The sequence below is a fragment of the Frieseomelitta varia genome, unplaced genomic scaffold, assembly GCF_011392965.1.
Source record: "Frieseomelitta varia isolate USP_RPSP 00005682 unplaced genomic scaffold, Fvar_1.2 scaffold_322, whole genome shotgun sequence".
Classification (NCBI taxonomy): Eukaryota; Metazoa; Arthropoda; class Insecta; order Hymenoptera; family Apidae; genus Frieseomelitta; species Frieseomelitta varia.
The window spans coordinates 43,007-68,052 of NW_025110060.1; the positions used below are offsets into that span (position 1 = coordinate 43,007).

Sequence of the window (25,046 nt, forward strand, 5' to 3'; positions counted from 1 at the left end):
TTTATTTTGTATTCTACGCGATGGAGATCAGTAGTAGATTAATGTAGTAGTGAGTTTTTATCCGACATTTCGTCCGTTTAAAACTAGAGATTACTTCCGTAATTCTGTAATAATTAATAAATTAACGCTCGTGTAGTATAGTTGGCTCGCAGTTTATAGAGTACAGTAGATTAGATTATTAAAGCGGGGTTATTAAAATTTATTTTAGATCATTTAGGGATTGTTCAAATTTGATTTTATTTTGTATTCTACGCGATGGAGATCAGTAGTAGATTAATTTATATTCCTACTTGCTAAATTTTATAGAATTTTAATTACTTTTAATAGAATGATTTATATATTTCTCCATGTTAGTTTTTTCGCACCTTCGAATATTCTACAAAAATTCGTAGTCTAGTAAAAAAAGAAATGTTATAGTAGATTACCAATTATGAATTAAAAACAAATTGATTCTGGTTTAGCCAATCTTAGTTCTTCTAAAAAATCTATTAATAGTATAATTTTTATTTTTAACGAAAGCTTTAAAGGAAGATAATAAATCTATAAATAATTACCGAAATTATTATGTTCATAAGATCTCTACAGTTCACTTTTTCATATTTGAATGATTATATTTCGTACAAATACAGACACAAGTTTTATACTTTAGTCGTCGGTTAGTTCTAGCGTTAATCTACTTATGATAGCGAGGATCCGTGTTTCATCCATTGTTTCATACGTGTCACGACAATGCCGTTGAGTGTGTGCCTGCGCGAAATTGATTTCACCTCTTTTTATGCACGACCTAGTAACAGCGCGCGGAAATTTCGTACACCCACGCTTAGAGTTGCCTTTTCTGGCAACGGAAGTCAAGAATATAAAAGGTGGACAGGCGATGTGGGCGAACTCGTGTCGCTAACGTCTGTTCTCTCTCGTATATGCTTTAACAATAATTTCACAGCTGATAAAAATCGTTTGGCTGAAATCAAATTACCGTGCACGATATCCCTTAACGTCGGCGTTTCATTTTACGCCTCAACTTTAATTAATACAGTTATTTAATAGAATTGCTCGAACCTTCTTCGAGAGAAAAAGATTCGTGAATTAATCAAACAAAATCTACTAATAAAATTAATAATACGTATGAATATATCGATGAATGTACGTATGAATATAATATCGAAACTCGACAAAGAAATATTACAATGAGGGAAATTGTTATGTTCATTTTAGAATTATGGAACACAAGCCCGCTATATGCGTTACAATTTATTTCAATTGTATTTCCTTTATACGTATTATTTAATTACATATTTCCATTATAGCAGAAGTTCAAGTGTGAAATGTTACTTGTCTTCAATTCTATCCGTTGCAAGATGAATTAACGATAAATTAACAAAATAAAGGCCAACGTGACGTTCGTTTGCAATTCTCTCCGATCGATTTCTGTTATTCAATTTCGTTTTCTTAATATTCAGACTGCGATAGTCAATTTGTGCCAGCTTCCTTCTCTTGCGTGTGGCGCGTTAAATGATTTTCACACAAGAGCCGTCTTTATTCGAGCGTTTAAGGCCTCCATTACGAAAAGTGGGTGATGCGTCGTCTATTTTAGAATGATTATCGGTTCGTGGGGGCAATTTCGCGCAGACGCGTCACGTAATGAGCATCCTGTTAATTGCTTTTGCCCGTTAGATATTGCGTTCTTGTCTTGGTAATTGTCTACCCATCGCCGATACATCCTCGTCTCGTGCGATTTGCCGGACTATCTGACGCTTTCATCGACGAAATTGATACTTCCTCACTTCCCGAGAATTAAATTGTTATTTTTATCCGGCAAGCGGCACGTCATTATATCAATCCTCGCGAAAATTTCCGCGTGGTAAAAGGCGAAATTTGTTACTCTCTTATTACGTGCTCTTCTTGGAGTGTCTCGATATTGTGGAACGCACGAAAAGATCTGTGACTTGATACTTTTGCTTCGGATCACTTAGATTTCTAAATCCCTTTAGACAGATTAGATTGCATTCATTAAATGTAGAACGTATATAAAGATTTACGAATTAATATTTTTCTTTTATTATATTAAATCTCTCAGACTTTCGAATCTCTCTCTGAAACTGTTTAGATCCGTTGGATTGTGCTTGTTAAAATATTCAAGTTTTGTTATGTATCTTTTTTGAATGTTTCAAAGTTGTTGCTCAATCTACAAGAAAAGATTTGTAATCTCATGTCATGATATATTATATCATACATCTTCTGAAAATTGATAATACTATATCATAAACGTAATAATGTGTAATGAGTAATGTACACGATGCATAGTAACATGTAGAAAAATTATTGTTGGTAATGAACTTAATTAATAGTATGCATACAAATTACGAATAGCAATTAAACCTCATCGAAATCCTTCAATTTTAATAAAAGCGTTGAAAAACGTTGAAAATCCTAGAGAAACGCGAAGAAATTGAAAATTATTGCATCGTGCAGTATGTAAACATTTGTGTCAAGCTATACATATGTATATATACGACACTCTTCTCGACTACTCATGCAATTAAAGTAATCTGTGAGGCAAGCCATCTATCGCTCAATGATTCACACTTTTTTTTCAATTAACGTCGGAATTTCTATAATCCTTCGTTTAATGCGCCAATAAAAATCAAAGAAAATCACTGCGTTTTCTGAATCGCTGCGTTTATTATACCTTTTCACCGTTATTTCTCCATTCATCGTTCATTTAAAAGTATCAAATCACAAATCTTTTCGTACGTTCGACAATTTCGAAACGTCTCATAAAGGTGCGTAATAAAAAAGTAACAAAACTTTACTTGAATATAAATTTAATTTAACGAGTGTAATCCTGGCCCTGAGAGACACAAAGATTTAATGGAAATATCAGGTTGCAAGTCTTTCCGTGTGTTTTGCAATTTCGTAATATACCAAGAAGATATGTAATATGTAATGAGAGACTAGGAAATTTCATTTCAATATAAATTTAATGAATATACTCTGAGATGCCTGAGGAAATTTAGAAAGATATTTAAGAATTTTAACACGTATAACTACATAGAAACGTTTTTTTTTTTTTTTTTGCCGTTTTCAAGCCGAAAGTCAAGAAACCTCGAAATTGCTTCGTTTGTTTTTTTAGCATTTGTTGGTCTTATCGACAATGCAATTGGGTGCAACCGTGATAAAAATGTAAATTTGCCCGACACTTAACGCAGACGTAAAAACTATTAACGTATCTGAATATTGTCGTGTGTGGTGCATGGATAATTATCGATATGCCCATCACGTACGCTCATTAAGGGGAGCGAAATGACTGGCACTTCTTTCGACGGAACACGTCGATTTAACAAATGTCTCAATTCTGATTGGAATTCTCTATGTCCAACGTACGAATCGTATTATTTATTTCGACGAATACGTGAAAGCAAAATTGAATGTATTATAATTTTTATAATTACTGTGCTGATTTTTAACGAAAGAGGACTCATTTACCTTCCTAGAGAACTTGCTAAAACATTAGCAATATTTTATTTAAAAAAAAAGCAATATTGATGGAATGTAATATAAAAAACCTACATTTAATTTCGTGACAAATGAATAACGAAGTTGTACGTGTGACGAAAATGTCTAAATAATAATGTTTCCATGTACTGAGACAAGAATGATGAAGATGTATAAGAAAGGTCTCTAAAATCCATCATACTCACGGGTTTCGTTATTCCAGTGTTAAATATTGAAATAAAAATTATGAAAAAAAATAATAATAATGATAATAATAATAACAATAACAATAATATATTAATAATATATAATAATATAAAAATTCTAAATAAAAATATTGAAAATCGAAGTTTTCTTGATCTCCATCTGGATTATGCGCAATTAAATACAAAAAAAAAAAAAAAAATAGTTTCGAAAATTCTATTAATCGATTGAATATGAAAAGCTCCGCTAGTTACAGTAAGTTCTATCTCGTATAGAGTCGCGGCAAAAATATCCGATCCTCTCAAAGATTCATCGTTGATCGCGAGCAAGACACTCGGTCGTAAAACAGTAAAGCTCACGTGTTCCATATTTCATCGTCGCGGCAATTGTACGCGCGAGGCACGCCCGCACCGCGACCAATCCCGCGCACAAATCATTGTCCGAAATTTAACGCTACGACCCGCTATAACACGCCATGAACGGGGCAAGAACGCGGAGCACGATGCGCGCGTATTGCACGCGCGTTGCACGCGTTTTATTGTCGTCGCGCGTTAGGCTAAAAACTTCTTGAGCGCGTCGCGGTTCGGTGTTCTTGCGCGTTGCACGTGCAAGTGCACAGCAACGGTGAACGTCTTGTAACCGAGCGTTGAGAATCGTTGCTAGATCGTGCGCTTTCGATACGCTTTCTCTCTTTCTCTTCCTCGCGGATTTTTTCAGACGAACCGAAAATACGAGTTGCGGTAATTTAACGCGTTTAACAGATTTACGAAAGAAACAGAAACTCAGTGGCTACAGTTGCTGGCTGTTGAATGAATTTTATTATGACTTTATTGGAATTGGATGATTTGAAAGTTTCGTTTTATGATTCATCAACTAGCTACGAAAAGCTTCAGGAAATTAAAGTATTCGAAGTTTGGTAGAGTGAGAAGAATTGTATAAAGCGCTTTGCACTTTTTTTTCTGCAAAATGAACGAAAACGAATGTTCATTTTGTTCTGACAAGATACTGTATTGTCTTTTCATTAACTCCTCACATTACAGATTTCTTTTCAATCTTCTCAGGTAAATGTTATTTATTATATATCTTGTCAGATGTACGTTATTTACATTTATTAATCTTCAATTTATCAACACCTGACGTCTAAAATCCGAATTCAATTTCCAATTAGTTTTTTTTCTCAAATCAGAACGTAATAATTCAAGTATGATCTGATCGGACCAATCCGTACGCAGCAACAAAGTTCGAACAAATCCTCCCCTAACGTACCTCTGTACCTGAACTTGAACATTGATTACAATACAGAGTATTAAAATCTCCTCTCGTAAAATGTAATAATTGCATAGCCAGAAGAATTACTTAACCTACAACCCTCGATTGGTCATTGAACTAGGATCAGGTAATTGTAATTTTACTACTTACTTCTTCAGCTAATTTTTCTTTCTACAATACGCAGTCGACAACACATTTTTAAAGATTCAGATGAAACATTTGATTCTATCGCAATAAGTATACAGTAGTAATTAATAGTAGATATTATGTATAATAAATATACTTTAGTAATCAATAAAGTTCATTATTAACTTTCTGCGCTAGAATGACGTACCACGCACGTCGAAAATGTTTTGCCCTAAATTGCAACATTTTCTCAGTTTCAAGTGTATTTAAGTAAAACCAAATAGGCGAAACAAATTAATAAATTTATTACTTCTCAATTCTGAATAATCTCTATCCAGTGACGTCATACCGACGAGGTTCAAAAGAGAAAGAAAGTGACGAGTTATTGTGTACGGTTCGGTCACTCGTTATGGTCCGCGAACCAGTTTCCAACGCAAGGGGTTAAAACACGTATACCTTAAATCGCGTTAACTCTCGGCGATCGTTCATTTCGAAGGGAGGAGAGGGCGAGGATCGACCACCATCGATTGTGCTCACATAGAGAAAATGTGGAATTATCGATCGTAATTGGCCAACTCGGTGGGCATTAATGGAAGGTCACGGCGGGTAGTTAGGTTTGTTTGTTGGTGTGTATGCGCGCGGGCAGAGATCGGCCAGAGCAGCGAAGGTCCGACAGAGCCCGGAGGCTCTTGCTCGCAAGTTTTATTCAGTGGCAAATTAACGGCCGTTTGGCGCGTGGGAGAGCGAAATCCCGCGGATAAACTGGCCGACGAAGGTTTATGATTTAATGATGCACCGTGATGCGGCTTAATTGCCATCAAGATTGCACCGATTGATGTCGATTACTGACGGTTTCGACGTTCATTGATGTCTGTATCCGCGAGCGCCGCGGCCCCGCCACGAAACCGCACTTAAGGCCTTTTTTTCATTTACTTACCGAGCTGGGTTAAATATTCATCGGTTGATCTTTGTGGAACGTGGCCTCTCTTTGGCACCGGCTTTGTGATTCAAATCGGACGACCGAGCGAGGGATGGTTGCTCGGCTTTGCACGCTTCCGAACGTTGATTTTACGATTGGTCAAGATTGGTTCAACGAGCCTGCGTAAGCTCGTAATACGTGCAAGCCTCGGTTTTTTTCGAGAGATTGATGCTGAGATATTTCCAGTCGTTACAGAACGCTTTGAAAATACGTATTACAGTGGAGATTTATGTTTACAGTATCAGAGTTCTTTTATTTCGTGTGTATTATATGATAACAATAATTTACATTTTCGAGGATATAAATATTAGAAAAGTAGGATTTGTCGATAGGGAATTGAATTTTAAATGTATTTCATGTAACACTTTTTCACTTAAAATTTCCTGTAAATAGTAAAGTGAATTAGTGGTCTATTTTTTTGCGATGTTTGCTTAGAGATAAAGTTAATGATTGAATGCCTTGGATGGAAAAACCAAGTAAATTCACTTCTTAGCACCACTCGTTCACATATTTTTATACATTGTCGATTGATCGGTGTAAAAATTGGACAAGACCAATGTGCCCACAACTTTTCAATCTTATAAATATATTAATTCACCCATACACCAGAGGATCAAACAAGCATATTCACAATATAATTCGTACAGTCAAAATCTAGCGTAATCGCAAAACCTCCGAGACCAAATTCATTTGCTCTTCGAACGATTTAACGTACAAAGGTTTTACCCAATAATAACCGAATAGTCTTCGTCGTTGTGGAGGTACTGCCTCTTGCGAAATTCATTCATACATTGGTTAATCTACAACAGACAGATCGATTTACATTACATACGATTTACATACGAAAGGATACCCTTTCACCCACGTTTTCCCGCGAAGCATCGCCGGTGGTTCCCGGCATATTTTCAACCTGATACTATCACGCGATGTTAGAGCAAGGCTGCTGCCAACTTACGCTGGCCCTCGTCGGACCGCACCTCTTTCGTGGCAATCCCACACAGTCCTCGAATCGCGTCTTTCTCATCCTTGCCGGTCATTAGACGCACGCGAAACACTCGCGGCCCTTTTTGATCACGACAACTTAAAACCGGCTATTACTTTGGCTACTGATTGACACACCTACCGTAAGGCTCGGTTCACAATAGCGTCGGCTCGTTGATCCTGGCAAAAAAAAAAAAAAAAGAAAAAAAACAAAGAGGGGCAGACAGGTCGGCAGGTTCGTTCCAAGATCGAGAGTAATTTCCTTTTCACGCGGGAATTGATATCAGAAGGGTGGCACGTAACGTATCTCAGCGAAACTCGTGTCGGTGCGTCGGATACTTTCTGTAATTGATATCGAGGATCGGAGATTTATCTTGACGATTTAATTTCACCGTTTGACGTGGAACGACAGGCTCGCCCGGTAATTAGCTCTTATCTCGAATATGCAAATTTAATCGTTTCCCGATTGCGTTATTTCATTGGTTTTACGACGGTGTTCCAGCAAATACTCGTTGCGTTCTTGCGTTTTGAGATGAACACTGGTTGTCTGAATTGATCTTGACTTTTTTTTTGGTATACTTTCTGAACATCGACCATGCATCAAATATAAATTTTGGTATGACAAAACGTAATGCAATGTCGAAACGTATCAAATGTATATTTGTATTTGTATTGGCTAAAAGTTTGGTTGTACTTCTTATTGTGTTAGTATTACACCAACAATGTTCGTTTCTCTACTCTAGACAGGAAACTCATTATTGATATTGGAAGTATGAATTTTTGGTCACAAATATATATTTAGACACCGTGTACGATGTAATCGTTACACGAGAATAATAATCTGTAAACTGTAACCTCCTTGACCAAGAATTTTATACCTCGTTGCATAAGTTAACATTTTCAACATTTTGCGAGGAAACACATCGCTAGTCTAACCCACGAATGACCAACGTTAACGCAACATTTCATTTGCAATCTTCTTCATTTACAATATATTACTTGTCGAAGTAATATTTTGCAAAAGTTTTAAAATTGTAACGACGCGGAGGAATTCCAGAGGATTCGCTTGGTATTCTTCGCACTTGGATTTTACAAAATTCACGACATTATGCTGTCGGTTAAATCTCACTTTTACATCCTAGGGTCATCATTTCGGCTTACGGTAACGCGAGAGACATTGAAAATCCCCGAGCAACAAGGTTTTGGTCGCTTCTTATCAGTTTCTTCGTTTTTTTTTTCTCCCCCTGGTTGGTGTTTAGCGTTTATCGAAAACTGGTTCAACACCGTTGTCGCTGGATCGATGTGTTTATCGCGTCGTTAAATGTAAAGCGACCTTAATCCCCCAGTCCGCTGGCGCATCGTTCCTTGAAATGTAAAACACGGTGTAGCTCGCGGCGTCGTGACCATACAGCCAAGTCATTAAGTCCAAGACACTTCGCGCACGTAACTGCCCTATTATTCATCCTAGCCAGTCCTGTCTATCAGACGCTGCGTTCAGTTTGCCCACGGTTTGCCTTCGTGGCTTGTAAATTATCCTCGCGTTCGCGACTCCCTTTAATTAGACGTCGTGAAACCTAGCGTCAAAAAATTGGCAACACACCGTCGAAAGAGAGGTATTGAACATCGACCGGACGACTGACGAGCCCGAGAGATGCTCGGACAATTTGTAACGGGTTTAGAACTGGTTGGACTTATCTGTCTGTCAGTGTTTGGTGTGCAATGATTTATCGTTGGACAAATAGCAGACTCGTTAGGGCGGGTCTAGCAAATGTGTCAGGATTTCGTTTTCCATATGCGGATCTTGCTGTCTCGAGGATTCTTTTTGTCTCTTTGATGAGCTGTGGAGAAATGATTGCACAGCCAGAAGATTTATTTAAAATATTTGCTATTGTCATAGTAAGCTACAATTCTCGATTGATCATTGAACTAGGATCAGGTAATTGTAATTTCACTACTTATTTTTTTCAGCTTGTTTCTCCTTTTACAATACGCAGTCGACAACATATTTTTAACGATTCAGATGGAACGTTTGATTCTATTGCAATAAGTATATAGTAGTAATAAATAATAGATATTATGTATAATAAATATACGCGCGCAATACATAATTCATTAATCAGTAAAGTTCATTATTAACCTTTTGCGCTGGAATGACGCACGTCGAGAATTTTTTGTTCCAAATTGCAACATTTTCTCAGTTTCAAGTATATTTAAGTATAACCCAGGCAAAACAAATAATAAATTTATTACTTCTCAATTCTCAATAATCTCTATCCAATGACATTATACCGACGAGTTCAAAAGAAGAAGAAAGCGACGAATTATTGTATACGATTCGGTCGCTCGTTATGGTCCGCGAACCGGTTGGCAGTGCAAGGGATTAAATTTCGCACGAAACCTTCAATTTTACCGAAAAAAAAACGTTAAAAATTTCGAACAGTGTTGATTCAATAGTCAAACTACATTCTTAATGCTAGATCTGCTAATCTACTAATCTAATATTCAAAGTGCAATAATTATTTTTAGAATTACATATACAGAAAACACAAGCTAACAATTCTCTCGATAAAAATGGAAAATCGTTCGGTGATAGATGGATCAAAGGCGGGTTAATCGATCTCGACAGATATCCACTGAATAATAACAATTGCCAATTAGGTTTTCAGCCGGCTCTGGCAAAGGGGGTAGGCGGTGATTGATAAGCGGCTTGTAATTTATAAAATACGGAGAGAAATTTGTCGTTATTGGTGCCCAGATTAATTACCGGCTAACGTGCGCAAATTGATATTCAGCGATTCAGGGCGTGCGCGCAGGGCGTCGACATTTTTCAAAGGCGTGTTTCAACCGCGAATTAATCGGCTCTTGGCAATAATCGAGCGATAATCGAGGGATTTTACGACGGTGGACGTTAATGACAAACGAGAAACACGTGTCGAAGTAGTACGTCACACCGTGGTGTATCATGCTGCTGTTAAGAGAGCGAGAGAGAGAGAGAGAGAGAGAAAGAGAAAAAGAAAACACGGCTGCTTACACGCTTCATCATTCACTCGTTTAAAGACTGACTTCTGACTCTCTGTCTGTAGTTACGCGAAAGAGATACGACGTGTATGAAATCTAGAAGTAATTAACTCTCCGCGCTCTACCATGCTCCGTGCCTCAGCGCGAGGCTAATTACGGGATCCCTTTTCCCGAATATGGAGAAAGGTTCATCACGCGCGCGTGATAAGTTGAAAGAGAGCTTGCCTTTGACAACGTGGAATAATTTAAGAAAGAAGACGAAAGACGCGACGGCTGTTGATGCTTTCCAATTTGCTTCCACGAGCACGTGACACTCGCTAAATGTTAACGATGCTCACCGTACTTTCATTGGAGAGTGACGATTTATAAAATCTGATTCTGGATAATCTGTGAGAATTAAGAAGGTAGAATACAGGAGTGCAACTATATATATTTTTAGACTACGTTATTAATATCACCGTAGCGAAATATCATGCTTTCACACAGGATGAAACATTTTAGAATAACTTAGGACGCGAGGAAATATTATTTCCAAGTTTCTCACTATCACACGAGGTGCCATTCGTTCCAACGCAGCACGAAACGAATTGAAACCGTATTATGTGAATTTTCTTTACGAATGAAGAACCCTCATGAAAAAGAAATCACGAGTTTCAGGTGAACTAATCTTAGATTGCACTTGTGTAAATGTCGTATCGTCCGCTTGGAAATAATTCCGACCGAGTACCTTTGCGCAACGATTAACGCATTCGCATAAACTTCACGGGCTTCCTCCTCAAATTAGCAGCATCGTGCTCGATTTTCTCCAGCCTGTAATATCCGCTCGCCAGGAAAACCAGTTCGCACAAAGTGATGCTATCTTGTACCGATCGTTTGTAAATGAAAAGAGGAAGAAGAAGAGAAAAAGGAAAGAAATAGAAAACGGGATCACAGTAATTAAACCGCGGAATCGATACTCTGTATCAGGACTTAGGGCCGTTGAACGTTCGGGAGTGCGCGGCGTGTCAGAATCGAAGGAATTTGACGCGAAATAGCCGGCTCGGTGGACGTTTCCCGTTCTTGGCCATGGGACCGTGACCGGTATCGCGCAGGTAGCTGCGGGTAGCATTAAATCGGCCGCTGGAAGATCGATATTCCAGCACGTTGGCCGTGGCTAGGATTCCAGCAGTCCGGTATAAAGGATCTGCTGGCCGCGGCATAGTGAAACGCCTCTAATTAATTCCAATTACCAGGCGGTTCGAGTTGCGCGCCTACTATCTATTACGAATCGTCTCCCTTTCTTCTTGCGGTGTGTAACCGTTTTGCGCGCCGTCTCCGCGATCCACGACGTGATCCACGACGCGAGCGTGCGTCGCACGCAACGACGATTATTCGTTGGATCCGGTCGGGTCTGGCTGGATAAGCCGGGAAGAACGCGGCGCTTCGACGCAAGGAGTGTTTCCATGCGGGACCACTGATTTTAGCTTTAGCTGATTTTTAGCTGACCGACTTATATCGAATAAAAAGATTGTCCAGATGAATCAGTGGTTGTCTTTTTTCTTGTTTCTCTCGTCTCGTAATAATTCGTCTCATCGGTATGGCTTATTTCTTGTTTAAAATCAAATTTGCCTCATTCGTATTTAACATCTTGCGCTGGAATGGCGTGCCACGCACGTCGAGAATTTTTTGCAAAATTTTCTCAGTTCTAAGTATATTTAAAAAAAAAAAAAAAAACGAAATAGGCAAAATAAATGATAAATTTATTACTTCTCAATCGTTTCTATCCAGTGATATCGTACCGACGAGTTCAAAGAGAAGAAAGCGACGAATTTATTGTATACGATTTGGTCGCTCGTTATGGTCCGCAATCCGTTGCCAGCGCAAGCGGTAGAAACAGACACATTCTCCCCGCGATGAAATTACGAAATACAGCCCCTGATCGTCGAACTGGAACCATGAAAAATTTACGTGTTTTCGGTGAAGAAAAGTTTGAACGAAATTCAATTACACGAATGGCCGGTGGCCAATGTTATCGCCATCACAATAGAAACGTTAAAGATCCAATTGAACAGTTGGCTCAACAACCAACAAACGGTCCATTCATTTCGCGATTATTTACTGAAAAAACATCGCGCATGCACGTTAATTCTCTCCATCCTCTCTGCATCATATCTGCGCATCCGTGTTACAATATTTCCCTTGATGGAAACCTTCCCTGGCAACGTAAATTTCAATCCGGCACTTCACACCGCCGTTCCCACGGTCGCCAGCCTCTCGCATCACCAAAATCATTACTTCCTCGTTTTTCCGTATTCGTGTAATCGTTCATAACCGTGATTACCGGAGGATAGTACTGCGTTTGAATCGCTACCTCGCGAAGAAACGGAGCAACGTGACGTGTTCACCTCATCCGGTCACACCGCATTACGCAACGTTTTAAATAACCCACAGGATGAGTTGCTCGTCCTCCCGAAGAACGCGTTTTCTTCTTTCCAGCACCGGTTAGACGTCGCGCGCGAGTTCAATGAAACCGAACGTCCGCCGATAAGCACGACATTCCTGCGTGATTGGGCGCGATTTCGATTCAGCCTTTAGGCTAACAAACGATCGATAGCGCCGCAAGCACCATCGTGTCGAACAATGGAACACTGGGCCAGTCGGAATGTTGTGTTTGATTTGTGAATTTGTTTTTTGAACATTTGATTCGCTGCACTCGACGTTCACTCTTCTAACGGGATGCGAGTTAATTTAAACACACGTGAGTCTGCGTAGTGAAAATAGAAATACAATATTGCAGTGATATAGTATAAATAATGTTTATTCAATGAAAGTAACGATAATGGAACAACAAATGATTAAACGAGACAAATAACATTCAAACAACTCCAGTAAACTCTTTTATCAACACACAATCGACACATTTTCGACGCTCTTTCTGAATGCTTTCTCACGACTCGGTTTTTTTTCAACTCGCTCGACTCTGCTCTTTTCAAAAAGAAAATGCCTACGAATTGCCTGCGTTGTGCTTCTCGCGTCGCATTCATATTCCATCGTATGTCTATGATCAACAAACAGGCTATCTTTTAGTTATACATAACTAAAACTATAACTAACCACTAAGATTAATTGTAATAACCGATACTACAATGTTCATGTGTTAAAAATTATACACGTGTATTTACGGGCCTCCGTTTGTTGTCCTCGACTCGTGATGGCATCTTAATCTGGTATCGAAATTATGTACGAAAACACGTCGACAAATGAATTTGCTTTCGCTTTCTCTCGGAGGAAACGCGAGGATCAATCCGATCCGATCGCTACTTAGTAGCTCCATTAAGTTCGGAACGGACTGGAAGGATCCGAGCCGTCATCGTTTGCCGCGTTATAATTTAAACGGATTAACAATATTCCGTTTGGCTGCAGGTTCAGGTTCGGACGGGGCTCGTTTCCCGTGACCGGAGGCTACGTCGGTGGTGGGTTATGGGTGGCGAGTTGCACGAACAAGGGGCGTACGTATCGTAGGGGTACCTGGGGCACCTTCTTCTTCCATCGCTGGCCTGTTATTAGGCGATATACCAAAATTGGCGGGCCACTTCCCCACGGGGCAACCCCGTCACTCCCTCGTCCACCCTGCACACTAATTCACGCGGCTTTTAAATTCGCCTTCTTTCTTCATCGTTCGTCCTCACCCTCCCCCTTCTTCCTACCTCGACGAACGTTCTGCTCTCGAATGGCCAGCCACAGGATTCCACAGCGTGGACGCGTGTGCGTTCGTGTAAGCGAGCCCGATCCTACCGCCAAACATTAAGAACGAGGAAATTATTGCCTAGAGAGGGAATCCACCGTCTACGGGGGCCCGTGCCGATTAACAGCGACCGTGAAAACTTTCGGAATGCTCTTGACCGAGGCGAACGGCAGATCCCTGGAATGCCTCACCCCCCACCCCCCCCGGGCTGTTAGAACGAAACGTTCGTTCGAACCGATGATCCTCGATTCGAAAGGGTAATCTTGTCGTTCGCCCCGGCGAATTTTTCGGGGAAATAAAGTGCGCGACCGTGGCACGAAACTTCCGTGGCTGAAAGGGGGGGAGAGACGTTTTCAAATGGCCTCCTCTTTCTTTTTGCCTTCTCGCTCTCTGCGTTTTTCTTTCGCTTTCTCTTTCTTTCAGCGAAGTCTTACCCCGAAGCAGCCCTAATTATACACACGTTGGCGTGTTCGACGGTAGAATCTCGATCGGTTAAAAATATATTCGAACGTGCCATTTTTTTCCATGAATGTACGTAGGAAGATTATTCGAAATTAAATTATCTGTGGTGTTTCTTTTATTAAATTCTTGTGTTCATTGGATGATTATTTAAATGTTGTGAAACACAGGGAAAAGATACTTGTAACTATCTGACGAATGTCATTTTTCAACGCATTCGCAAATATTTATTTTACGTGTCTTATGGTATTATATTGAAAATTGTTGTTACGTGGAAACGGTGCTTTTAAATAATGTCAACGCGAATGATCGTAGGTAATTGCATCGGATGTAAAAGTTCAATTGGCTATTGATCTTGTTACTTACCGTGCGAATTGATCGATTAAAAATTCGAACGACTGATGAAGTTGCGGTCAGATTGAAACGCGTTTGCGACGTGAGAGAAACGTGGAAATTCAATAAATTGAGAGAATAAATGGCGGGCAATACCTGCAGCCGAATCGTCGGGCGAACACGTTTTATATATTCGCGCGGGTATAATTTATGCGACTCCTGAAGCAGCTTCACTCCCGGGTGGGAAATACGACTAATTTAAACGTTACATGGGATAAATACGTTATATTATGCGTTACACCGAGTTTCATGAATATTTCATTACTCGCGTGTGTATCGCCGCGCTCTGGCCCGACTATCCCAAGCGTGAAGTATACGTACGAGTAAACACCCATTGTACTTTTTATGCCGTTTTATAGGATTTTTATCGTGTTATTCCCAACATTCGTTCCTGATTGCTGTAAATGCGTTATGAAACTTTAAGAGTAATAAACGCGTCATTGTACGCCATTAACGCGTGGTATCTGCTACCTTGCGGAAAATGTACGGATGATCTCGAAAATTCAAAAGGATTGCCAATCAATTATTCGGGCATTCAACTTGGTCTTCCTTGTTTCGTAACAAAATGTGGCGTTGTTAAGTACAGTGGGTGCAAAAAGTATTCGTACAGTGACCAATCACGACTAAAGTGCTGAATAACAATATTTATTGAACAATATTTTTTAAACAAACATGGTACGTCTATTCTCCAAAGTCTGTGGAACAACAATATCAAATGAACAAAAAAATATTCATAATGTTTATATAAATATGAAGAAAAATGAACAAAATGACATTGAAGAATTTGCAATATTCAGGATTTTTAGTTTTTTAAATATTGCAATGAAATCTACCTGTTAGTTATTTTATAATCTTTATAAAGTTTTTAATAGTTCATGTCGTATATAATATACAGTACCTGTAATATTTTATGTTACGTGTCTTTTGATAAATATAAATTTATATTACATTGAAGAGATTGATTACGTGAAATATGAAATATAAACTATTGAGAGATATTATATTGTATATTGGATGTAACATGAATTATTTAAGAGGTTGATTGTAAAATAATTAATGATAATTTATCTCAAAAATTGACAAGAAAAAATCTTTTAGTTATGAAAAAAAAAAAAATGGTTTTCAAAAGAAGAATAAAAATATTTTTACTTTTCCATCCGCAACGTGATGTAAAAGCATCAAATAAAATGAATGTTTTACGAATTATGACAGTTCAAAATATCGACAATTTTTTATCTTTATTAGTTCACTTATCTTCGTTCGTTCGTTCTTCGTACGTGAACGTTTCCAGGCATATTTATACACTTTCTTTGGAGTGAGAGGGTTAAATTCAGACGAGTTAGTTCTGTTCGACAAACAGCGACGAACCGAACAAACCACTCGTTGCAGTTAAGTACAAACAAAATCGTCTGTACATTCCTAAATCCGCGTCTTGAAACTTTCTTCCTGCTGCTCTTTGCGTTTCCACGTATATACGATTTATCTTTGAAACTCTTTAATTGTTGGTGCAAACTCGCGCCGTTTGAACTTAGGTTCGTCAACGTTTCCCCCCCACGGCGATAACCGTGAATTATGGAAATCAAAACTGACGAACGCGCGTCTTAAAACTTCTTTTTCCTTTACCATAGAAAATCTTTATGAATATGTTCGTTCTACGAAAACCTTTTGATATTTTATACTGCAGTGAGACACGAGTGTAACAGTTGTTCTGGCGACGTATTCAGAAGTTTAACCAAACAATTCTATCGTCGACGAGTCGACCGGATAAAAATTTACGAAACGCACGAAGTTCTCAAACGCGTCTACGCCAGCTACTTTGATGCTACGATTTATTCTCAGAATTCTTCAAATCGCTCGTTCAAACAGGGCGAATCAGCGGCAAATGCGCGGCGGCGGAATGTTTTTCTCCGCGCGATAACCGCGAATTATGGAAATCGAAACTGGCGAACGGAAGCGGCAACCGGCTGGCTGCTGGTTTGTTGTTTCGCGGCGTTTGTTTGCTCTAGCTTGCGGAGTCTCTGCAAACGCAGTTCCCACGCGGAGAGCGAAGAAAATGAGGTTCTCTCGCTCGATTCGGATCCATCCGCTCTCGCCAAATGGGTGGAATCGCGCCGGCGACTGTTTGCTCCGTTCGACAATTATCATTCTTCGAGGCATCTTCCGCCCCGTTCTTGCCCCGAGCATTTTCCACCGTTCACCAACAACGGCGGTCAACAAGAGAAAATTCGAACGAATGGAGAAGGAGGGGGGAGGGAGGGGGAGTTGGCCGGAGGGACACCGGTTTGGCTTTCATCGAGGAAGGGTGGAAGGACATAATTTAATCAGCCACACCCCTCCCCCCCCCCTCCCCTCTCCACTGATTCGACTTCGATTCGACTCTGCCCCGTTAATCCGTTCTCTGCCCGGGCGAAAAGTCATCGCGGAGGAATCGCGTTTCAGCAGAAAACGGAAGTTGGAAGCGACTACTCGCGAGCCATCGACCCGGAGCGGTGGATAGGGGCGCGGCAAGCGCGAATTAGCGACAATAGAAACGTCGTTGGCGGGATTGGCGACGGTGCTTTCTCCGCCGAACTTTCCCGGCGATTTCCCTCCCCGTACCGTCCCTTTCCCGTTTTCCGGATGACGTCTGCAGCGACGATCCCGATAAAAGTTTCCCTCCACGGTGAAATTGAAACCAGTCTAATTATACTCGTAGATCGTTCTCGTTCTCGTTCTCGTTCGTCTGCCTACCGATTTCCGCGCGCCCGTCCCGTTATTCTCGTTTCCCTTTCACTATTGATGCAGATATATATTAAATTCACTGTTTTCCGATGAATTTGTTCCTGAGAGAGGGGAAAAGTTAGAAAAGAGAGCGAGAGAGAGAGAGAGAATTCTCTCGTTACATGCTCGCCTAGGCTATTATATTATACATGTCGGATGAATTTTAAACTTGAATTACTCGATTGACGGATATTCGGGGAGAGTTCGAGTTGTCAATTTCTTTTTCTTTTTTTTCGCGTTTTTTTTTTTTCTGAAGTATTCAGAAGTTATCTCGGTGATGGTTTTTTTTCGGTAGCGAAAAATTTCGGGGATTAATCCGAGGGAGCGACGCGTAACGACGCGTGCGTTCACCGGAAAAGCTTCCCGTTTGATCAACGATCCCGTGTTCTCGTGTAAAAAAAAAAAAATTTGATCGACGTTTCCTTGATCTGTCAATGTCGCTTCGGTGAGCACCGAGCATGGTTAATTTATTAACGCCTGTTTTTCTCTCGCAGATATGTAATTCAGATACATTATATTCACATATTCTATATTTTACACTTTAATACTCTACACATATTCTGTATTTTACACTTTAATACTCTACACATATTCTATATTTTACACTTTAATATTCTACACATATTCTATATTCTATATTTTACACTTTAATACTCTACACATATTCTGTATTTTACACTTTAATACTCTACACATATTCTATATTTTACACTTTAATATTCTACACATATTCTATATTCTATATTTTACACTTTAATACTCTACACATATTCTGTATTTTACACTTTAATACTCTACACATATTCTATATTTTACACTTTAATATTCTACACATATTCTATATTCTATATTTTACACTTTAATATTCTACACATATTCTATATTCTATATTTTACACTTTAGTATTCTACACATATTCTATATTCTATATTTTACAGTTTAATATTCTACACATATTCTATATTCTATATTTTACACTTTAATATTCTACACATATTCTACATTCTATATTTTACACTTTAATATTCTACACATATTCTATATTTTACACCTCAATGTAATATAATTGTCAGAACTTCTACAGTATAATTAACAATTTCAACAATATTATAATAATCGCGTCTCATTTCAACATACATAACAGTATCTTTAAGTGTCTTTAAGTTCGAATACTTTCGCGAGTCGATGTATGTCTCATCGTCAGTTGTAAAAGAATTAAAATTCTTCTATTATCAATAAGAACAATAAAACAATAAAAACTCTTCGTCGCCTCGAAACACGCAAATCTTCACCAGATGATCGTAAACTGTCACTTTCCAATTTTATTAGCTCGTACATGAAAATTCCACCAAATGTAACATAATATTTATAAAATTCTATATTCGTGAAAAGTGTCCGAATAATTTCCCGAGCAACAGTAGATGGTACTTCATGCGACGAGCTCATCGAATGAATTGTTGAAAGCTCGTTAAGTTAATTTCGCATCGAGGAACAATGAATCACCGCTTCCTGAAATCGATCGTTTTACAATACCGCTCGATTCTATCCGTGGAAAGGAACGGCCCAGCCAATCGGCATTCCGTCGTAGCGTGTTTCGCAATCAATTTACGAGCTTATGCCCGAGCTTACTCACGGACGCGCTCGTCGAACGCGCTGGAACGTCGCAGTATGCCGATGGAAACACAGTCAACCTACTGTCCGGCCTGATGAAAAACGCGACGCGTGTATCCTGCCTCTGTCTTCATCCCGGTTCGTTCGTTCGCCGGGCGTAAATACGGCGTGTATTAATAGAGTTCCATCGGGGACCGGTTGCAAAAGACTCACGTTGCCGCGCACCGTCGCCGGTGATTACATCAATTTCAATTATCGGGCGAATGTCGCGTCGCGCCGTTTGCTCCGTTTCCGTTCTGCCGTCTGTTATTGTGGAACGACGCAAAAAAAAAAAAAAGAAAAAAAAAAGAAAAAGAAAAAAGAAAATCGGTATCAGTACACCTTGCCGAGTTTCTCGTTTCTGTGTTTTGCATGCGATTCCTTTGCGAGGATAAATCGGACTTGAATCACCTGACAGTGAGTTAAAATCAGAGGGTCGGAACTGAAATTGTCAAATCTCGATGAAGCAGGCGAGTGTAAGAGAGTTTAACACAACATAGAGTAAATATATATACATATATGTTATATATACTGTATTTATGCATATAATATATATATATATAAATGTATATTATATATATACAAATATATATTCTATATATTTATGTATAATATATAATTATAATAATATAATATAATATTATATTAATTATATATATTTATATATAATTTTATAATGTAATATAATAATATAATTATATTAATCATATATAATTATTTATTATTATATCAATTATATATATATATATATTATATTAATTATAATGTATATGTATGTATATTAACTTCCAGTAACTGTTTCATAACGAGTGACCAAATCGTATAGAATAATTCTTCTTTTTTGAATTCATCGGTATATCACTGGATAGAAATGACTAAGAAGTAATGAATTTATTATTTGTTTTGCCTGGGTTATATTTTAATATACTTAAAACTGAGAAAATATTGCAATTTTGGATTGCAATGATCTCGACGTGCGTAGCACGTCATTTCAGCGCCAGAAGTTAATATATATGTAATGTATATATAGCCTTAAATAAAGGCTTGCATGATATCGCGGATTATTAGAATTGGATCGGCCGAGTCGTTCGGTTAGTAACCGCGATTCTTACAAGCACTATTTCTCGCCGGTATACGGCCAGTATCTTCACGGTTTTATATCGCCGGTCATAGAACCAGTCTCGCGTAACCGAACAGCCTGGAAGAATGGCCATGCGTCAAGATAATGCGACCGGATAAATGTAAACTCTTTCCGGCAGAACCAGATATCGACGATACGCACTGCTGTTGCGTATCATCGCGCTCCTCTACTCCCCTGATCGGATGAAATTTGCATGTTATTTATCGCTTGTTCGTAATATTACAGCTGGATAATGAACGGCTAGGGACCGCTGCGTTCTGTGGATTTTCCGCCTCTGCTTCCGAGTTACCAAGATTTATATCTACGTCGAGCGATCGGATAACGCGTGTAACTCGTTGTTGAAATGATTTTTCTTTCCCTTTATGCCGTCGAATCCTTATAATTTAATCGGGGACAAGTGTATCATTTTACAACACTTGTTTCGCTGAAAGGGCGCGGCTCTCATGGTTTTATGGGCCGGCGTTTCAATAATCTGGGCCCGTAACGTGCTTCAATATCAAAATAAAATTCTATAAAAAGATTTGCAACAATTAATCCTTTGAGAAGCTTTAGTTAACTAAACTAACAAACGAGTGAAAATCAGGCACTGTTTGCAGATCTATTAGAAAATTACCATTTGAACTGCTTTTGACACTCATGATAAAAGATCATAGTTTCTTCCTTAACGAAAGTACGAAATAGATTTACAAGAAATATGTAAAAATTCGTGCGTCTAAACCTAATAGAAAGAAATAGAAAGCAAAAGAGAAATTCGAGTACTCGAAGAACATAGGAGGAATATTTCACAATCTGAGATATAGAGGAAGGAGGGCCTTTATGAAACACGTCCGGTCAAGGGGAAATTTCGTAGGCCTCGTTAGAATAATTTTCAAGTGTTCCGAGGCATCGTCCAATTACCTCCTACGACATCTCTCTGCAATTTACGTCCACGTTCCGTGGCGTCCGTAGAAGGCGAGCCTTCAACGAGACCTGATTAGAAGAACTCGCGTTCTACGTGCGCTTCGCGGCCAATTCTCGGCAAGAGGAGCGGCGGTGAAGTTCGCGTAGTCTGAAACGGCTGGGGAATGAAAAGAAGTCGAGATGGAAACGTCTCTAAGTGGAGATTTCTTCTTCTGGCGATATCGGTTCATTGAAATTGTCGCTTTTTGTACTAGTTTCGTATTTCTTCTTTTATCCCGGTCCAATTATCCACGAGCAACGTTTATACGAGGCGTGTTTTTTAAGCAGGATTCGTCGAAGGACCGCGAAATGACATCTTTTGTATCTACGAAAGTATTTCAATATTTATATTTTTGTGAATATGTTGTATAAAGTAACATTTTAACATTTCATTGTAACGTTGTAACGAAGCATGACTGTCGTGATTAGTTTGTACTTTGAAATTTAAAAATGTACATAGAAATTACAAGTATATATGTATTTCGTAGTGATCATAAAAATATGTAAACAGTTAAGTCACAATCAATAAACTGTAGTATTCAGTGGGGCCATTTTTAATAGTCATTATACGTTTAACATGGTTACTCTATATTTAATTAGTAATAAATAAAATTAGTTACAGTACATATTATTATAAATTCGTCTGATGTTTTTAAAGAAATTCTACGTTAAGATACAGATTGGATACAGAAGTCAAATTAAAAGTTGTATTATTATAAATTTCTCATTTTAAATTCTCTAGAATTTCTCAGCATCATAGTACAGATGCACAAAACTCAATATACACTTCAATTCTTTTTTTCTTAGATAGTCTCATGAATCTATACACGATGGTATAAGAAATCAAAATTGAAGCAGAAGAAAGGAAACTGTCTCTTTACCATATTGTGCGAACATTCAAATATTTTTGAAATCCCCAATTGCCGAACATTCCTTGTAAGGCAAAATCACCAACCGGCGATAATTTCCTTTAAGGAGTTAGAAAATAAATTCCGCTTTCCTACTTCAATTGGCGGTAATTTTGATGCGGACCTTATTTAAAAAACAGGTCTTGCATTAACGGAATTAACCAGAGTCGTAGCCTCTCTTACGGAAATAGTTTTTCGACGAACACGATTGTTCGCCGGCACATTTCATCGACGTTCCCGCGATCGTTTGCAAAAAAAAAACGTGAACAACGAGATAAACGAAGAACTGAGAAAAACCGGTCTAAAATTTTTCTGCATTGTTGCCCGGGGTGGAGTTCTTCGTTCTCTTCCGGCGAAACGATGGCGGAGCATCGTTTGTTTCGGATAATTTTTGTAACAAGCCGTAAAAAGGCCTTCCCCCCTTTCCATCCCCCTCCCTCCCTTCCCTCGTTCCTTTTCTCTTTTCCATTTCGTTTGTAGCTTTTTCATTCTAACCCTCCCCCTCCCCCTCTTTTCCTTTCTTTTCTCTATCCGCTCTTTCTGCTCACGGTAGACAGACATCGTATTGATTATTCAGATTCCAATTCGTTATGAATAAAGATCACATTCAAGTAAACTCCGCCGTTTACGGGATGGCTGTTGTTGCTCGAGTGCCTCAAAAGTTTCTGAGATTTTTATATCTTCTGTTAACGGCGAGGGAAAGTTCGGTCGTTAACGAAAATCCTCTTTCTCTTGAACGCAACAAGCTGTAACGAAGCACTCGAGATTTTTTCGTTTTGTTCCGCAAGATCGTGAATCCCTTCTTTCTTGCTTTCTTTTTCACCTACCTCGCGTGATAATGTATCTTATTAAAGGATGGAGTCGCTAATTGTGAATTGAAGAAGAGTGCGAGTCAATTGGCCGTTCTCAAAAAAAAAAAAGAAAGTTTAATCGAAGTTAAAGTGTCGAGACAGACGGCACAAGGAAGTGTTTAATCTCTTGCGCTGGAATTTATTTGTCCCAAAATTGCAACATTTTCTCAGTTTTATGTATACCTAAGTAAAACAAAATGGGCGAAACAAATAATAAATTTACTACTTTCCAATAATTTTTAACCCAATATCACACCGACGAGTTCAAAAAGAAAGCGACGAGTTATTGTACACTGGTTCGGTCACTCGTTATGGTCCGCAATCAGTTGCCAGCGCAAGTGGTTAGTGAGTGCAAAAGCTGAATCACGCGGAATTTACCTTGCCAATCATATTTTTTTCGTTAAATAATTTTTATTGCCATCGCTCGATATTCTCCTTTTATTGTTTCATATCTTTAGAATAGAAATTTTATATTCTCATTATTATCATATCTGAAATTAACCAATGTTCGAATAAGTTCAGATACTGTTCACATCTCAAAAAGATATGTACTTCGTTCAAACGACGAATCTCTATGTTCTCTTCTTTCTTTTTTAATTTTCCATAATTTGTTCTCACTTTTTTGCGGAAATGAAGCGTGCGTGGAAACCGCGTGGTTTCTTTTTTTTTTTTTTTTTCCTAAGTCAATCGCGAAATTAAAATTCCTTCCGCGCGAGGTGCTTCGTCAAAGGAATTTCCGCGCTATATTCGAATGGCTCTTTTTGTCGCGTCCGATGAAAGATCGTCCTCAAGATGAAAACGAATATCCAAGCAGAAGAAAGGTTGGATCGTGCCTCGAAGTATTATCAGCGTTGCTCGCCGTACCTTCCCCGTGCTCTTTGATACCTTTGAAGCCACGTTGCTCTATGAAAGTGTCAAATGACAGTCGCCACCAGTATTTTCACCGTGACAACCTCTTTGCGTGTTTTCTATTCTATCCGCATAGTACAAGGATTTTCGGGTCACCTCCAGCCTTCTGAGATCAAAAATCTTCTTCTTCGCTCGTCATTTTCAATTCATATCAGTCGAGTTCATCTTGGTCTCGCCATTATAATTCTAACAAGACAGTCACAAATCTTTTAGTGCACACATTTTTTCATCTAAAGTTTTCTCTTCCTCGTTCGTGATTCTAGACTTGTAGTTTATATTGGTGTGTCAGACAAACGATGTTACACGTAAATTCTTGGAAGTTGAAAGTACCTTTTTTGAGTGAGTTCGCTTTTAGCCGCGAATCCAACAGTTACAGAAACGTTCGTTATCGGCAAAACACAAGTCCGGCCTGGAGTTTTCGCAGCATCGATAGACATTGCAGCCAACGAAACAGCACGAAAATTCACCGAAGCGAAGCAATCAAAAAGAATCGACGGCGAGTTTAATTGTCATCCTCGAACGCAATTAAATCTCTTAATAATTGTCATGGCCCGTTGACCGTCCGGTAGTCCGTTGTTTTCTTCGAGAAATATACCACCTTTCTCTCTTCTCCACCGCTCGTTTTCTCGAGGAAGCAGCCATCAGCAGTTTTCCGCGAAGCTTCGTCGATGAACTGAGGACAGGGGTCAATTATCGCCACTGGTGGCACTGCCTCGATCAAAAATCTTTTTCTCTGCTCGCCAGTGAAATCTACTACAGAAAATTGTATAAACCTCGACTATATTTTTAAAAATTGGAATGTGATAACGTTGATTTAATTTAACATCATAGCATTGGTGGCACTGCCTCGATTAAGAATATTTTTCTCTGCTCGCTAGTGAAATCTACTACAAAAAATTGTATAAACCTCGACTATATTTTTAAAAATTGAAATGTGATAACGTTGATTTAATTTAATATCATAGCATTGATCAAAAATCTGTTTCTCCGCTCGCCAGTGAAATCTACTACAGAAAATTGTATAAACCTCGACTATATTTTTAAAAATTGAAATGTGATAACGTTGATTTAATTTAACATCATAGTATTGGTGGCAGTGTCTCGATCAAAAATCTTTTCCTCTGTTCGCCAGTGAAATCTACTACAGAAAATTGTATAAACCTCGACTATATTTTTAAAAATTGAAATGTGATAACGTTGATTTAATTTAACATCATAGCATTGGTGGCAGTGTCTCGATTAA

The 25,046-nt window shown here is 38.7% G+C and overlaps 1 protein-coding gene across 1 annotated transcript in view; it reads left to right on the plus strand.

Annotated features, from left to right (window-relative positions):
* Window positions 1-25,046, plus strand: part of LOC122530036 (band 4.1-like protein 4) — a 92,807-nt gene that overhangs the window by 11,182 nt on the left and 56,579 nt on the right. The window lies entirely within an intron of this gene.